We start from the raw sequence: 6,000 nt of genomic DNA, 5'->3' as shown, positions 1-6,000 counted from the left end.
TATGGGTCTCTTCTTTTTTGTGTATGGCATTATCTCCCTTTTGCAACATGCACTAATTCAGATAATTCAAAAGCCATATTTGGCAGGTGCTTTTCCTAGTGTAGATCTTATTTAAATCAGAACTTGATGAGTCAACCCTTCTCTTGTCGATATATCTAATTTGATAAGCCAATAATTTTTTTTGCCCGTGTTATAGAACACCGTTAACCAATATGTTAACTCATAAATTGGTAGCTATGATGTAGTTTAGGTTGGGAAGAATCTAACCTACATTTTTGAGGTACTCATAACACAAAGTGTTTGTAAGAGTTGTTCTTGTGGTGCCATTGACATATCTATTTGAAAACATGTGCAGCATATAACTCACTTTCTATAAACTTGAAACGTTACGGGCATAAGAAGTTTTGTTGTATACATCTGTCCGAGATGTGAAAACACATTTTTGTTATCTGACTTAGTGGCTAGTTTTTTACGCTTACCGTCTAATGAGAATATGTTTTAGCTCTGAATTAAATTCACCATATTTTATAATGAAATATGGAATAGAAGAAAGATATTATGTGGTTTTGTCACAGGATCAATCTACATCCACTGAAGGAAAAAACAAAAAAAAGGATTTCATGTATAATAGCCAGAATGGTAGAATTTATGGGTCACGACTTGATGAATGTAACTCGCACAATAAAAACTCATATTCATACTTATGTTTAGGTGTCTGAATTTCACATGATTTCAATTCTTTTCCAGAAAACTAGAACTATGGTAGCTTCTGTTGGAATAAGCAAAGTATATACTACATTATTAGGTTTTGAGGTATATCTTATTACGTTTACCTTGATTTTCCAACTATATTTATCTTGTAACTAAGTTATAAATTGTTGTGCATACAGGAGAGATAATACGAGAAAAATTATGATCCAATTTGGTTTCCGAGCCTATTTGACTGATTTATACCTCATTCTCACAATTCCGGTGACTTTCCGGCAACCTTCTTGCCCATTTTCAATCCAAACTTTCTTTCAAGCAGTAGATCTTCAAATTGGAAGAAGGGAGTTACTCCTAATGGACTTATTTTCTATTTTAATATTATCTTTGGACTCTAAACCTATCGGCCGGTGATTTTGGACCTAAATCTCATCCCCTGAATTTTAATTGTATCTCATCTTGTGCAAATACAATGAGTACAAGTGTAAATTTTTTCCGCTCATTTAAGGTGAGCGCACTTTTCTAGTAAAGAAAGGGATGTTGTCGGGTCGCGGCTTTGGGGAATAAAGAAAAATCTCTGGGGAATAAGGAATTAGAGGGCATATTCTTCTTTTAATGAACTTGATTTAGAGGGCATATTCTTCTTTTAATCCAAAACTGGACTTGATCAAACATTGCCCCCTAATCTTCATCTTTTCTATCTCTCTCTCTTTCTCCTTCTCTTCCTCTTTCTCGTTCTCTTACTTACCATCTCTTTCTCTCCAACTGTCTCACATTATATCTCTCTCTCTCTCACTGACTAACTCTCTGTCGTTCTCACTCTAGAATTTTCTCTCTTTCATTGTAGATCACTCCCATCTCTCTTGCTGTAGACATATCTCTATGTAGATTAGTTTTTCTTTTTCTTTCTCTCTCTCGCGCAGTCTCCATCTCTCCCTTTCTCTTGCGTTCTTTACAGATCTCTCTGCGGATATCATAGAGTTCGTGATCGCGAAACGTTTTGTGTCCACGAAACATTTTGTGGCCACGAAATGGTCAGGGCCACGAAACGTTTTGTGGCCACGAAATCCTTAGAGGGTTTTGCCAGAAACCTCCTCGAGGCCTGGTTTTGGTGAGAGGAACACTTCCCTTCGCCGAACAGTTTATGTGAGAGAGAGATATCGATCAAGAAACTATGAAAGATTGAGAGAGAAACAGTTAGATCGAGAGACATTGATAGTAAGAGCAATAAAGAAAGATAATGAGAGAGAGAGAGGGAGAAATCGAGAGATAGGGTAACAGTGAGTGAGAGAATAGAAGAGAAAAGTGCTTACGAGCACTCTCCGATTGTGGATGTACCATGGAATCTATGATCACGTCGTCTCACATCAAGTCGGGTCGATCTTACACGAAGAAGTGCTTGCACAATGTGTTCATTTTCACATCTTTTGGCGACATGTGATTACCTGTCATCTGAAATCAGTACGTGATTTCATCCGAAATCAATACATTATTTCAAATGAGAAGTACTCGCGTGACCCCATATGGTGTAAAAATGAGCACAATGTGCATACACTTATTCGTGTAAGATCGACCCGACTTGATGTGAGACGGTGTGATCATAGATTCCACGGTACACTCACAATCGGAGAATGCTCATTGTGAGGGTAGGAATTCGCGGGTCAAGAAGTCAAAGAGACCAGATCGTTGACCGAAAGTCGGACCTTCACCTGTTAATATTTTTGCGGGCACCGACGACGTCTTTGGACTTAACCTGTGACAAAAGAGACAATAACACACGCGACCGTAATATCCCTGGGACACCGGGATGGTGCCGGCCTAAGGGGGCTCCGGCGATCAAATCGGTAAGTCTGCGAGAGAATTAATAAGTACGTGGATTTTAACCCTAGAATGTTACTGTTGGTTGGATAATGGTCGGAGTTTAGGCACGGCTCGTAGAGTGGCCGGAGCTCGATCTCTACGGATAGACTGACTTGGTTGGAGAGAGATTACGATAGTACTTGCGAAGTCTGCCTTGTGGATGAGACAGCCCTGGAGTGGTTTGCCTTGTCCAGGGGTATGTATCGTAAATAAGTGGGAAGCTTTAAGGGTCTGACCTTATAATTAATCACGTGGGTGGTATGTTAAGGATCTGACCTCTAGGAGAGATAAAGTGAGACAACCCTTGTTGATTGTCACGTGGGTGATGTGGGAAGGTCCTGATCTCTTAAAGGTAAGCGAACCCCTGATGTAGTCGAACCTTTGAGGAAATAAGTATATGAGAGAGAAAATAGGCAGACTATTGATAGGTCGCGTACTTGTACTTTCTCGAGAAAGTATGTGTTTGCTTCTCCGAAGGTCCAGTACTTAGTATGACCCTGTACTTGGTAAGGTCTTGTACTTGACAAAGTCCTGTACCCTGGTGGATGGTGTAGAGTCTCGTATCCTCCTTCTGCGCACAATGATAAGGTCTAGATGATGGATGCAAGACCGTAATAGTAATTAGGTGAGAGGAGGGAAGCGAGATTAGATGATAAAGCGGGCCTCTTTTAGAGAGCAAGACTCTATCCGCGAGAATGTTTTTAGTTGCTTTTACTTATACTACTGAGTTTAATTCATTGAGATTTGAAAACGTAACTAATCAATCCTCTTTGATATTCTGAATCAAAGTAGGTAAGTTCTGGACTAGAAAAAACTGAAATAATTACTAAGTCCATTGAATGAGAAGAATTGTCAAAGTCTCTAGTTCGATTATTCCCGTCTTCGATTGTAACTTTAAAAACATGTCAAATTCTTTTAGACAATTTTTACAATAAAATTCAAAAGTTGTCTCTTTTTGGGAGGTACCAAGAATAAGTCCACAAATTTAGTGATTTAGTAATGAAAATGAGTTATTTTAATGGGCAACACCATTTATAAGATCAAATTTAACCTAATCACCTAAATTTCATGAGAAAGGCCTTGAAGAAAGAATTCACTTAATAATTAATATACTATGACACAAAAAAAAAATTTCTCCGCCTTAATCTAATACAAAAAATTTCCTCTACGAAGTTTTAAACTGTAATGTATCGATTAGCTTAGTAATAAGGATATTCTCCTTCTTCTTTCTTTATCTGATAATAACAATACACATTATCTGTAATTATATTTAAAATCTTGCTTTAGGCTATTTCATGAGTACGGAAACTCTTCATCTATTTTTCTACAATTTAGGTTGTCATATAAATCTCCCACATCACTAACAATCTCTGATTTTATGATTGTAAATATAAAGATAAATCAATAGAATTCAAGTGATGATTTGTTTGGACCAAGAAACCTAAAGTAAATTTTGAAATAATTTAATATGTCAGAATTTGAATGAACTAAAGTCTTAGGCATTTTTTAAAATCTTACGTACCCTTTTGTTGAGATTTGGTTTATTCTTTACCAAATATACCAAAAATAATCTTATAAACCATAATCAATACAAATCCAAACAGACCATTAGATTTTTCTTAAGTTAGTATAAGTTTGGGTTAATTTGACCTCCAATTTCTAACGAATTAGAAAATTTGGCATTCATATTTGTTTAGCATCTCAAAATGGCCCTAAAGACTATAAATTATAAAAGAAATATCATAAATAACACCATTTGGCATTCATATTTGTTTAGCATCTCGTAAAATCGAGATAAGAACAAATATGAATGTCATTTTGAGATGCTAAACAAATATGAATGCCATTTTGATGAATCAAGTTTAAGAAAAAGTAACATTTATAAGAAAAAATAACAAATAAATAAATAACTTAAATAAAATGATCTCTAGAAAGAGGTAATCAAAATGAAAAAATAAATATTAAAGGTAAAACTGTTTTAATCGTTATAGACAAACAGGTAAATTAGATAACCTCTTAGGTGATTTTAAGGGTTAACTTTAATAAATACACTTTTGGATAGATTATGAGTTAACTTATAACTATAATTTATTAAAATTTTAATTAAATAAAAATAATACAACATTTACTTTAGATAGTAACTCCTATGAAGAGTGGGGTTCAAGCGGCATCTCAAGAATTAAGAAATTATTTGGTTTCATGTTGTTAGATTTTGAAAAATCAAAAGAAAAGTAATGGCAGAAATGAGTTGCGGTTCATAAGTCCGCCACCGTCAACCAAAAAGTATGTTATTTTAGCCACAACATGTTCTACTAAGAATCGGAAGATATGGAGAAGGTGTCCACATTTCGGGTTATTTTTATTTTTTTTATTGAATAGAAGCACCAAGAGCTAAACAATGCTCTGTAAATCTAGAACATCAAGCCAAATGCGTCTTCGATTGTTCTTTTTACTCCATTTGGCTAAAGCGTCTACCTGTTTGTTACTTTGTCTTGGCGTGAAGGAGAACTTAATGCCATTGAACGAGCTTTTGAGATTTATAATATCATCTATATGCTTTTGCGACTGCCATTGCACCGGATGTTTGTGATTCAGGATATGGTTGATCACGTTCATGTTGTCACTTTCGATGTGGAGATGTTGGAATTTCAACTCTATTGCCCATTGCATAACTTTTAGAATAGTTATGGATGCACATTCTTCTGTGTTTTGTCCTCATACTGTATCCGAGAGTGTCATAATGAATTTCACCTTATCGTCATGAATAATACAGCCTATACCTGCAGAATCTGAAAGGATAGTGAAAGAAGCATCTACGTTAATTTTGATAAAGGGGGTATCTGAGAAGGTCCATGATGTTTGTTGTTTTTTCTTTTTCATTGTTGTTGTTATTGCTTTCATTGTTTTTGTAGGTGTTACTTTGATTCTGGTAATTATATTCATCGGTGTAGGATCCTGGTTTGAGAAGCATTTCTCACATCTCTCTTTCCAAATAAACCATGTAATTTTGGCATACAAGCTTGAAATGTCTTTGTCTAAGTCTTTCCAGGATAGTATTCATTCTTTGACATCTGCTATAGCATCTGTTTTGATATTATAGAAAAACCATATAGTTCTAACATATGGACAATGAAGTAAGGGATGTGAGTGAGATTCCGTATCATCACAGTAAGGACAAGAGTAATTTTGGCCTATAAATTTACCAATTTTACCTCGTATTGGTAAGCTCTTAGTACAACATTTTCACAGAAATAATTTGATTCTTGGAGTTGTATTTATTGTCCTGCCAAACACTTAAAAGTTCAATTCACATATGAAAACAATTGTTTTCTTTCCCGTCAGAAAAAAATTGATTTTCTTACTCTGGCATTCTAACGTATCAAAAGGACCATAAGACAGATGCATGGGGTCCAATTTTCACCCATGCCCTGTCAA

This window comes from Eschscholzia californica, unplaced genomic scaffold, assembly GCF_041429995.1.
Source record: "Eschscholzia californica isolate CP2 unplaced genomic scaffold, dmEscCali1.0.p SCAF_2, whole genome shotgun sequence".
Lineage (NCBI taxonomy): Eukaryota > Viridiplantae > Streptophyta > Magnoliopsida > Ranunculales > Papaveraceae > Eschscholzia > Eschscholzia californica.
The sequence above is the reverse complement of the archived record's forward strand: the minus strand, read 5'-3'. Positions refer to the sequence as shown.